Source organism: Camelus bactrianus, chromosome 27 (genome assembly GCF_048773025.1).
Source record: "Camelus bactrianus isolate YW-2024 breed Bactrian camel chromosome 27, ASM4877302v1, whole genome shotgun sequence".
NCBI classification, from domain to species: Eukaryota; Metazoa; Chordata; class Mammalia; order Artiodactyla; family Camelidae; genus Camelus; species Camelus bactrianus.
In genome coordinates, this window is record NC_133565.1 from 12537209 (window position 1) to 12550388 (window position 13180).

The window sequence follows — 13180 nt, forward strand, 5'->3', positions numbered from 1 at the left end:
GCCTGGGGAATTAAGATTTTGTGTTTTAAAATCATTCCTTGTCTTTAAGGTTGTCTTTATCATTTATTTGACAACTTAAAAAATAGTTTGTCAATTTAAAAGAGCTACATTTTTTTTTACAACCATGTCATTTTCTGTATTTGATTTTGAAATATTTTAATTGTCACTTTGGTTAAATACATAGCCAAGTATGGTTTCACATTTGCCTGGGGTCCTAGATAGTCATGTGTTCAAATATTTTGATATTGCTGATAACTTCTCAAAATCAATTTTTAAATGGAATCCTTTTTACTTCAAACTGACTTGGGATTTCCCAGAGACCCCTTGGGAAATCTACAAGGGTTTGTCCCTCACCTTGGAAAAGGGAGATGCAGAAATATTCTGGTTTATTGTATGTTAAATTACATGGAAAACACCGTCAACTAATAGTGATGATAAAGATTCTTAAGCTATATGAAGTGTATATATGTCACTGATACAGGTACTCCAGGAATGGTATGAGGCTCATAGAAATCTGTCAACACTAGTTATCCAGATATTATTGTGTTATAATGTTGCCTGCCACATAAATAACTATTTTTCTTTATATGATGAGCTCTCAGAAGAACTGTAACCATGACAATTTTAAGTCATTTACCACTCACAAACAGTTAACGTGTTACTTTGTTTTATTCTGAAAGTTTTTACCATTAGCTTCAGGCAAGAATGCTCTGTGTTGGCAGAATGTGAACAAATTTGAATCCATGCCACTAGACTGAGTAAGACTATCCAGAAAGAATGACAACATTGATGAGTTACTAAAACTTTTAACCACCAATCATGCAGAATAAGAATAAATTCCCTGTGACTGAATTAACTGATGGGGAAAATTATGATGTTTTAGACAATTTCTGAAACATCCCTAGGTTTTTATGTTGTTTTTGTTTTTGTTTTTAAGTTTTCTTTCCCAGGTTGAAGGAAATCCTTTTATCTTAAGCTAGGTGTAACTTTCTGCAATTTGGTAACTACTTTTTATCCCTATCTGAACCTCCAGAATTCTAAAATCTCAATGAGTATCCTTATAATTATGGCAATATAGCTATTTGCTCAAGTTCAATTGTTAGTTGGTTTAGATAGAAATGAGCACTGGACAAGGGGAGAGGAGGGGGAAAGAAACAATCCAGAATACAAGGAACCTGTGTCTAATTAACCAGAGCACAAGGAACCTGAGCTGTCAATCAACCAGAGCACAGGGAAACTGAGTTATCAATCAATCATGAAACCAGGATATAAAAAAAAGGAAAAACAAAGGAACGGCGCCATTTTCCCTCTCTTGGATTCACCCACTCCCAACTTTCCAGAGTGTACTATCTTTCACTATTTTTTTTCTTCACTAATAAAAATCTTGCTTATATCATGCTTTTTGTCTCTTAAGAAAATTCTTTTTTTTTTTTTCGGTTGACTAAATACTGAGGTAATTCTTATTTCCCTTTACCTGGCAACATTAATTTGGGTGCCGTGACTCAGATGATATGCTTAAACCTAATCTTTCTTCCTTCATTTTCCCCTGCCTCCCTGAGGCCAGCAGAGTACAGACTCCTGGGGTCAGCTGAGAAGGCTGGAGTGCTCAGGCAGTGAGTGGCCCATCTGAAACCCTGTGATGTTCTGGTTGCAGTGGGAGGGTATTAAGACCATGCACCTTCACCAATGCCCAGCCACATGCACACCTGCCACAGAGCACTCTGCTCACAGCAGTCCTGCTAACCATCGAGCTCCAACTGGAGATAACTAGGCTTTCTCCAGAACCACAGTAGAGGTAGAGGGCTGACCCAAGACACCGCACCAGGCATTTATACTAATTATTTTATCACTCACAACTTTATATACTGGTCTTTTGCCTTTGCTGCAGATCCTTGCTTCTGTTTTCTGACCTCTGTCATTGAGTTTTCTAAAAAAACACCCTCCTTCAATTTCTATCTCTCTTTTTCCCACTGGTCAATGCAAGGTCCAATCACTCTGACAAGTATGCCTCCCACTTGGGCTATTATTAACTTACTCTCCAACCTAAAAGAAAACTCTCAGTTTCCAAATGTGACTGGGGCCATGCCCTTTTCACTACTATTTTAACCTATGGTGCCCTGGGATCTCTTATAACCACATCCTGTTTGCTTTATTCACTGGCCAGCAAGTATTTGGCCACCTCTTTTGTACATGACTTGAGTAACATTGTCTCTTGTGGCCTTTTCTAGAAAACACCACCATGGACAGTAATCATGGGCTGCAATGCCTCTGACTCCTTTCTGGCTTCATATGCCTCCGGAGACACAGGCTAAGGCAAGAAAACATCTCTGCCTTAGAAAATTGAGCTGCTGGAATTCTTATTCATGTTCATCTCTCCTACTGCCTTCTCCATTCAGGTGATCCAATAGGGGACCCTCTAACCCTAACTCACTCCTCTATTTTTGCTACCCCTGTCTCTGGCGATCCCAGCTGAGCAGCTCTCCTGCTCCTGTATCACTGACCACCTGCGGGGTTAAAACTGTTTCCTTGGACGGCGGAGACTCCCAGGTCATGGTAAGACTGTGGCTGCTTTTCCCATCCAGTGAGGAGGACGGGATGCTGGGTCCACCTTCTGTGGATCAATGACCCTGGGATGCTAGGCTCTCTTTGGTCTATGGTTTCAGGGTACTCTTGATTACAGGCAAAAAACTGAGACATCAGACTATAGCCTGTTGGCTTCACCTCAGGAAGCTGAGCTCCGAAGCCATCCCTTCCCCCAGTGTCCTGCTCTTCAGATGGAAAGCCAACAGTTGACCCTGCTGGGACTCCTGTGGGCTACATATTAGCCAAAATCATAGCCCATAATCAACCATTTTGATCCAGTTTAATCTCTTCTACAATATCCAAGGGAACTGGTCTAAAATACCATCTATCCAGATCTTTTATTTGCTGAGGGACAGCAATGATCTCTTAAAGAAATGCAAAATAACCACCTTGGTCAAGGTTACTATCAGCAACCTGCTGTCCCCAGCATCTCCTTGAGGGGAACTCCCTTAAATGTATGTCCTTCTCTGCTCTATCATATACCCTTGTTTAAAGGAAAAATTCCTCACCCAATATGGCTGAAATATTAGACAAAATCTCCAAAGGCAATCCAGGAACCCAGAGTAACTCTTGATAAATGCTAACTATTGCTGCCTAGGTTTTTTTTTTTTTTTCTGTCAGGTACAAGAGGCCAAGGCTTAGGAGAAGGAAAGAATGAAAGAGGCTAGGCATACCCAAATGATTATGGCCCTTCAAGGCCAGCCACCATCCCTAAGTCCTCAGCCACCAACAGCCCAAGATAAGCGTGATGATAAATACAATATCTGCTGCTTACCTGGTCAGTGGTCCAAGAAATGTCCTCATAAGGACAAACTTCCAAGTTCTGCTATGTTTGGTGTAACAAGCAAGGTCATTGAGTGACCCTCTGCCCCTCAAGCCAAACAGCTTTTTGGGGAGAACCAGCCTGCGACCTGCAGATGGTTGTCTGGGACTAAGAAGCCCACTCCAGACAGACCCAATGCAAGAGATCTTCAACACAGGGCTAGAGCCATAAGGACTAATGGACGTGGCAGGTAGGACAATAAATTTCCTTTTGGATACTGGGGCCACCTACTCAGTCCTGACTTCTTTCTCCAGACCCTTCTCCTCTAGATCCTACAACTCATCTATCCTGGTCATTGAGAAGGATGGGGCTTATAGACTATCCCAAACTTAAAAATCATAAATGAAGCTGTAGTGCCTCTTCATTCAGTTGTTCCAAACTGATACATATTACTGAAAACATACCTCCAGGAGTCCAGTGGTACACTGCCTTAAATATAAAGTTGCTTTCTTCTGTATATGCCATAGTCCCCAATCCCAATAATTATTTGTCTTTCAGTGGGACTCACCTAATGGGTATCAACAACAGATAACCTGGACTGCACTACCACAGGGGTTTAGAGATAGCCCTCACCTATTTGGGCAACCTTTGGCCCAAGGTTTACCAGACTTACAGCTTGAAAAAAGAACTATTCTCTAATATGTAGATGACATACTTATCTGCTCCCTTACTGAAAAACTGGCCATAGAATATGCAATCCAAAAACCTGACTTCTTGGCTGGGCAGGGACATAATTTCTCATTCTGCAATACAACTATCCTTCCAGTCATTTAAAACATGGGACCTACAGACTGGTCCAGGATTTATGGGCCATAAATGAGGCAGTAGTACCTCTTTATCCTGTGGTTCCAAACCCCTATGTGTTACTGGGGGACATACCTCCAGTAACCCAGTGGTATACCACCTTAAATCTCAAATATGCTTTCATTTGTATACCACTTAGTCCCCAGTCCCAATATTTATTTGCCTTTCAGTGGGACTCACCCAATTGCTATCAATGCCAGCTAACCTGGACAGCACTACCACAGGGATTTAGAGACAGTCCTCCCCTCTTTGGGGAAGCTTTGGCCCAAGATTTACAGGACTTACAGATTGAAAAAGGAACTATTTTCCAATATATAGGTGACTTACTTATCTACATCTTTACCTAAAAACAGGCCACTCAGCATAATAATCCAAACTCAACTTCTTGGCCAAGCAAGGATATAAACTTTCCAGGTTCAAGGCAAAAATGGTCAAACAAGAGATAACTTATCTAGCAACTCCCTAATCCCACTGCTCAAAAACAGCTCAGTTCACTTCTTGGACTAACAGGTTACTGTAGGCTTTGGTATAGACCAACATATGTATGAGAGTTAGAAGGGTAAGGATGACTCAGTATCACTCCAGTGAGGTCCTTCCCAAAAGCAAGCAATGGAAAAATTAAAAAACCTCCTAATAAGATCCCAAGCCTTGAGGCTTCCAGATCCCACTAGGCCCTTCCAGTTATACATTCATGAAAGAGGATGGATAGCCTTAGGGGTCATTACCCAATGGCTGGGTTCTACACAACAGCCTATGGGATACCTCTCCAAGCAGCTAGATCCCACTTCTTGAGGCTGGCCTTCTTACCTAAGAGTGTTGGGAGCCCTCTTCACTCTCCTGGAGGAAACTTTTAAGCTAATTCTGGGGGACCCTATACGAGCATATGCTAATCACCAAGTTTCTGAGATTTTAAATGGCAAGGGACATTTCTGGCTCTCATATGCTTGAAAACCCAGATGTCTGTGTCTCTGTTTGTGGGACACTCAATCCTGCTACACTATTACCATCACCAGATGAGTCTCTTCCCTTTCACCTATGTTATGAGACCCTATCCACTTCTGTAGGAGCCAGAACAGATCTCACTGACCAACCCCAGGAAAACCTTGATGAGATCTGCTTTATGGATGTGAACCACATATTCTTGTGGACCTCTTAGCAATCTGCAACTGCTTTTCAAGCAACACCCCAAGTCAAACTTCAAATTGCTATACAACAAGGCAATCATCCAATCAACCAAGACAGCTTTTATGCAAGCCCCTCAGTGGACACTGGCCCTTTGCCCACCACCTTCCCAGTGACAGCCAGCTTGTCTGGGACCCCAATGGGGTCCAACAGTGCCCCAGATCAGCCAGAAGCAGCTAGAGCTGTCATCGCCCTCTACATCCCAAAGATTTGCATTCATATGACTAGAGGTGGGGAATGTTAGGTAGTTTAGAAAGAAATGAGCACTGGGCAGGGGGAGAGGAAGGGGAAAGGGACAATCCAGAACACAAGGAACATGTGTTGTCTAATTAACCAGAGCACAAGGAACCTGAACTGTCAACAACCAGAGAATAGGGACCTTGAAATGTCATTCAATCAATCAGTCAATCAATCACAAAACCAGGATATAAAAACAGGGGAAACCAAGAAACAGTGTCATTTTTCCTCTCTCAGATTGCCTGCTACCATGTTGTGGGAGTGTACTAACTTTAAATATTTTTTAATTCACTAATAAAAATTCTTACTTATATCACAGTTTTTGTCTCTAATAAAAAATTCTTTTTTTTTTTTTGAGTGAATGAGATCTGAGGTAAGTCTTATTTCCCTTTTCCTGGTAACACAATAACATTCTCTTCTCCTTGCAACATGATACAATTGGAAACATTAATTATAATACCAAGGATTTGACTGGAATGTCATATATGAAAATGATATGCATCAAACCAAATATAACCTAAGAACTTTAAGGAACTAAGGTTGACTTTAAGGACCCAATTCTTACAAAGACTTCCTTGGAATATCTGGCCTGAACAAGGCTTACATGGTTTCACAGTTTAGAAATCGTAAGAAGAATTACTTTCCAACAGTCCCAGAAACCTAAGACTATTTAGGATATGTAGACAACTTCAGGATTTCTAATCAAGATGGCAGGATGATAGGAACATAAGCTTATATCTCCTTGTGACTACAATGCAAAATATCCTGGAAGCTAGGAAAAGAGATTGTCTGCAACTGGAAACAAAAAGAGGGAACCACCACAGGATGGTAGTAGGGGTGTGCTTGTAATATAATTGGGCCCCATACCCACCGGATGAGTGACCCATAAGCTGAAAAATAATTAAATCACAGAGGTGATCCCACAGGAGTGAGAGATCTCAGCCCCACATCAGGTTCCCCAGCTCTGGTCCAGCATGGGAAGAAGAGACCCAAGGACAACTAGTTCTGAAGGCCAGAGGGTCTTATCTCTGGGACCCCCCTGGGACTGGGGGAAACAGTGACTACATTTGCTTGGGAAGTGTACACGGAAAGTCACATACATCAGGTCCAAGGGCAGAGGCAGTGATGTCATAGGAACATGGGCCAGACCTGCTTGCTGGATATAGAGGATCTCCTGGGGACATGGGGGATGCCTACGGTTCACCCAGGGGACATAAAAGCTGATGGCAGATATTCTGAGTGTGTTAATCTACATCAGCTTTCCTGGACGCTGACATCTTGATTGGATCATTAGATCTAAGTTCCATCCCCACCCGACAGCCTGTAGGGAAGCCTCAGGCCAAACAATAAACAGGGTGGGAATACAGCCACAACCATCAACAGAATTCTTAAGGCACAAAGGCCTCTAGACACAACCCTACCCAACAGAGGTCCAGGACCAAGCTTCACCCAGCAGTGGGTAGGCACTGGCTCCTCTTGCCCAGAAACCTGTATAATCCTGTAGTCCAGCATTATCCACCGGGGGAAGATACTTAAAATAAGAAAACAATAATTCCAAAGCCTGTGGAAGGAATCCACAAACACATAGAAAGGCAGATGATATGAGATGGGAGAGGAATATCTCTCAGGTCAAGGCAAAAGGTAAAATCCCAGAAGAAGAAATAAATGATAAGGAGATAGGCAATTAATCTGAGAAAGAGTTTAAGGTAATGATTGTGAAGATGTTCAGAGAACTCAAGAAGAGAATAGATGCACAGAGCAAAGTTTTATGTAGAGGTGCGAAATATAAAGAATACCTAAAGAGAGTTGAAGAATAAAATCACTGAAATAAATAACACAGTAGAGGGAACCAAGAATAGACCAAATGAGTCTGAAGAATGGACCAAGAGCTAGAAGACAGATCAGTGAAATGAACTTAAATATAAAACAGAAAAAGATGCACAGACATAGAATACAAACTTGTAGTTGCCAGGGTAGAGGCGGTGGGAAGGTATAGACTGGGAGTTTGAGATATGTAGATACTGACAGGTATATGACTGATCTAAAAAATAGTCTATTAAAAAAAGACTACTTTGGGAATGTATAGAAAAGAGGAAATCATCTCAATTGATATGATATTGTAGAGAAAATCTAGTGTAGACACTTGGATTGACTTTATGGTCTCAAGAGGCATTTAAAAGTGTAATATCATGTTCCTTATGAAAAGTTCCAGCAAAGCAAACTCAAGAGACCATGTGGTCAATCAGTATTCTTGCTGTACTTACAAAAATAATCACACTAAGTATAATGAGACTGGACATATTTTGCAAATAAATTTGTCTATGATTCTCTCTGATAGAAGAGGTGGTGACAATAGAGGTACATTTTTGTTTCAATGGAAAGCCGTGATGTACACTTTTGGGTCTGATCACACACGTCTTGGTAGTCCTTGACAAATCCTGGATTATTCTTACTTTCCTCCATTTTTTCTCCCTTATGACTTGGTATCACTGTGAAGTGAAATAGCCCATTTCCCAAAGCCTGGCAAGTTGAAGCCAGAAAATGTATCAGAAAATTCAAGGAATTCACAACAGACCATGAAAAGGCAACTTTTGTGTCAGCTGCTGTGTGGGCCACTCAGCAAATTCACCTGAATACTTGATGCCATCACCATGGACAGTCAAACTGAAAACTGGGAAATCCATTGCATTGCCACTGCTACCCTCTCTCCACTATCTAAAGACATTTTGAGCCCAGCCTCTTCTTGATTTGCTGCCTTCTGGATTCCAGTTTTTTTCACTATTACTCTTTTTTTTTTCTCTGATTTTCATAGAAATGACTCTTCATTAAATGGTGGATGGCTAGCACCCTCCAGCAAATGCACTCTACTAACAAGTCTTAACAGATGATTCAGCTGGTTTTTAATGAACAAATTGTGTCTGAACATGAACTGAGTTTACATTATTCAGAGGAAAGATGAACACCTTTCTCTTCTTTCCTTGAACAAGAAAGGGCCTGACAAATATATTTGGTGGGAACTCTAACTGGAAAAGACACATGCACCCCAATGTCCACAGCAGCACTATTTACAATAGCCAAGACATGAAAGCAACCTAAATGTCCATCGACAGATGACTGGATAAAAAATTCATGGTCTATATGGTCTATATATACAATAGAATACTACTCAGCCATAAAGAAGGATGAAATAATGCCATTTGCAGCAACATGGAAGAACATAGAGATCGTCATTCTATGTGAAGTAAGCCAGAAAGAGAAAGAAAAGTACATGTGATATCACTTATATGTGTAATCCAAAAAGAAAAACAAAAAGGACACAAATGAAGTTATTTACAAAACAGAGACAGACTCACAGACATAGAAAACAAGCCTATGGTTACCAGGGGGAAATGAGGTGGGGAAGGATAAATTGAGAGTTCAGGATTTGTAGATACTAACTTCTTTATATACAATAGATAAACAATATATTCCTACTGTATAGCACAGGGAACTAAATGCAATAACTTGTAATAAACTATAACCATAACTATGACTATCTATCTATCTATCTATCTATCTATCTATCTATCTATCTATCTATATATATATAATTTGAATCACTATGCTGTACACCAGAAATTAACATTGTAAATAGACTATACTTCAATTAAAAAAAAAATTAATGTCACACTATAAGAAGCAACAACCTCTCTTCTTCCTCTCTGCCATCTGCTCAGCTGTCACAAAACTATGTGTGATCACATTTCCATCCATGTTGTCCAGGCTGGTGTCCAGATCAGTAATGCCTGCTGGGAGGTCTACTGCATGGAACATGGAATCCATCCTAATGGCCAGATGCCAAATGACAAGACCATTGTGGGAGGAGTCATGTCCTTCTACACCATCTTAAGTGAAACGGGCACTGGAAAGCATCTGCCCAGGGCAGTGTTTGCATACCTGGAACCCACAGTCATTGATGAAGTTCACAGTGGCACCTACCACCAGGTCTTCCACCCTGAGCAGCTCATCATAAGCAAAGAAGATGCTGCTAATATCTATGCCCATTTTCAGTACACCATTGGCAAGGAGATCATTGACCTCTTCTTGAACTGAATTCAGAAACTGGCAGACCAGTGCATAGGTCTTCAGGGCTTCTTGGCTTTCCACAGCTTCAGTGGGGGAACTTGTTCTGGGTTCACCTCCCTGCTGATGGAACATCTCTCTGTCAATTAAGGCAAGAAGTCCAAGCTGGAGTTCTCCATGTACCCAGTCTCCCAGGTTTCCACAGATGTAGTTGAGAACTACAACTCCATCCTCAAAACCCAAACCACCCTGAAACACTCTGATTATGCCTTCATGGTAGACAGTGAGGCCATCTATAATATCTGTCATAGAAACCTCAATATTGAGCACAGAACTTACACTAACCTGCATGGGATGATAGGTCAAGTTGTATCCTCCATCACTGCTTCCCTGAGGTTTGATGGAGCCCTGAACGCTGATCTGACAGAATTCCAGGCCTACCTGGGTCCCTATCCTCACATCAGCTTCCCTCAGGCTACACAAGCCACTCTCATCTCTTCTGAGAAAACCTACCATGAACAGCTTTGTATAGCAGAGATCACAAATGTTTGCTTTGAGCTAGCCAATCAGATAGTGAAATGTGACCATCACCATGGGAAATATGTGGCTTGCTGCTTGTTTCACCATGGTGATGTGGCTCCCAAAGATGTCAATATTGCCATTGCCAAAATCAAAACCAAGTGTACCATCCAGTTTGTGGAATGGTGCCCCACTGACTTCAAAGTTGGCTTTAATTACCAGCCTCCCATCATGGTACCTGGTGGAGAACTGGCCAAAGCACAGTGAGCTGTGTGCATGATGAGCAACACCACAGCAATTGCTGAGGCCTGGGCTCACCTGGAGCATGAGTCTGACCTGATGTATGCCAAGTGTACTTTTGTTCACTGGTATGTGTTTGAGGCACAGAGGTAGGAGAGTATTTTGAGGCCCATGAGGACATGGCTATCCTTGAGAAGGATTATGAGTACGTTGGTGAAGATTATGTTAAAGGAGAGGGAGAGGAAGAAGGATAGAAATAGTAAAGTTAAAATATCACAAAGGTGTTCTTTTACAGGGAAGCTTATTCTGAAACATTAAACATTGAAAAGTTGTGGTCTGATCAGTTAATTTGTATGTGACAATGTACACTCTCATTTACAATCACTGGCCTATGCTTTAAAACACAATGCTTTGTTATAGACCCAAATATCCACTTCTCTGATTGATTTGAATAAAATATTCCCTGTCTTTAAAAAAAAAAAAAGATTACAAAGGGTCCTTTCAAGGATTAGTTGGTTGACCAAACTTTAATCAGACCTCTGAACCTTTGCCTAGGCCCATATTGGTACCTCTTTGTAAAATCCTCAACAAGAATTCTGCTGAGTTTTGCATGAGGCCTTCACCCTCCATGTCTGATCAGCCTCTATATCTAATTAGGTTTCTCATTTTCCACTCCCACCAGCAGATAATTTCTGATCCTTCTGACTTGTCTTCAGAAAAATATCCTGTATGTGTTTTTCCCAAGAATTTCCCTAGTGCTTGTTTCATATTAGTAGTATGTCATCCAGTAACCCCCACTGAGTTCCTCTGATTTAAATTCCCTCTTCCCAGTTCTCTATTCTTCATTGAGCTCATTTCTATATTGAGATTTCTTTTTCCTTATTATTATACTTGTGAATAAATTTGTTTTTTCAACATTAAATACTCTCCAGGTATGGTTGTCTTGTGACAGTTTTCAGAATCAGTCACTCCATACAGGGCATTAACTCCCTTCTTTGCCTATTGACACAGAGGCATGAGGAGCCCAAAGTGGCCAGTTGTCAGTCTTAAGCTCCACACAGGAGAGTCATTGCTCTGTCTCCTGGCAGAAACATTCCTTCTCCTGGAACTACGAATTCTAGCTGGGCAGAGCTTTATGTCGTGAGAAAATGAAAAGAAAAAAAAGTTCTAAAGGGTAATATAGAATGTGATGCCTCTACCATTTCCACCCCTTCATCCTTGGACCTATTAACAGTACCATTACTGGAAGTTTATTCAGGACACAGACATCTCCTGAAGAAACCTTCCACAGCCCTGCAATATACTACCACCTTCCTGAGTGCCACTGAAACTGAGTCTTCAAAAGGCCCTTTCCCTGTTGTATTCATCCAGCTGCTTCAGGATGGTGGTGAACAGGGTGAGACAGTGGATTCAATGGGCATGTGCCCCTAGCCTCACTTTTTTTGCTGTGAAGTGAGTTCCTTGAACTGAAGCAATCCTTCATAGAAAACTACAGAGAACAGATAAAGCATCTTTAAGTCCACATTGTAGTTTTGGCAACAGCCTGCATGCAGTTAAGGCAAATCCAGACCCACTGTGTCTGTTTCAACAAGGGTAAAATGACACATGATGAAAGCATTCTGATCTAATCAACCTGCCAGCAGGGGTCTGTCTGAAGACCCCCTGGAATGTGCCACATGAGAAACCCAGTACTTCTGCCCTCTTTTGGCAGATCAGGCACTCAGTCATGGTTAATGGAATTCCATTTTGATGAGACATGTATGAACTCTTGTCACTCCCACCACAGCCACCTTGTTCATGAGCTCTCTGGGCAAGGATAGGAAAAGAGGCTGACTGATACCCACAGAATGTGTCATCCTCTCTGCTTGATTGTTCTGGGGTCAAACCCTGGTGAGCATTCGCATGGGACACATGTATCTTTTTTTTCCCCCATTGAGAGAGGTTAATCCACATACCTATTCCCCAAATTTCATTCTTACCAGTTTTCCAATCATTTTCCTTTAAAGTCCCTTTGTCCTGACTGTCAAGCCAAACCATTGCCTACTGCCCCAAATCATTATATAATAAGACTTCAGGCCATTTTATCTTTCAATCAATATGCACAAGCAGGTAAACTGACTGCCTGAAATTCTGAAAGGTGAGATATTCACTGTCCATCCTCACTGTCCTTCAGTGAAGCCACAGGAAGGGGCTGTAGCACTTCAGCTCTCCACTTTCAGGTGACACCTCTATGGTGCAAAACCATCAGTAAACAGGCTTGCATCTTTTCTTCCTGTTTCAAGGGGCCAAAGGGAATGTCACACTATGGGATACAGGTATGTATGTGAGAGGCCACTACTTCCTGTCACTTACATGTACCTGCCTGGCCTGTCTGGGCTGAATCATATATTTACCACTCCCATTTGACATAGGAGTGCTGCTGTGCCTGCCCAACTTTAAGACTTGTTGGGTCAGAGAACACTTGGGTAGCTCCAGTCAAATAATGTCTTGGTGGCTCATGGTTTAATATTCAGTCTCTCATGAGGTTCAGACACAGAGCAAGAGTTGTTTCTCAAAAGGAGAATATTAATTGGAGGTTGATAGCTGGACCTTGCTCTAAAATCCTAACTACCTATGCTGTGATTTATCTGTGGGCTGGCAAAGGCTTCAAATAGCATCCCTGTCAACCAATGGAGCTTCAAGAACCATTATGTCAGCTGGGTTACATGATCCAAGTGGCAGAATGGCTTG

General features: G+C 41.6%; 1 pseudogene; it reads left to right on the forward strand.

Annotated features, from left to right (window-relative positions):
* Window positions 1-9358: 9358 nt before the first annotated feature.
* On the forward strand, window positions 9359-11115 carry LOC105081142 (tubulin alpha-1A chain-like; annotated as a pseudogene).
* Window positions 11116-13180: the final 2065 nt, after the last annotated feature.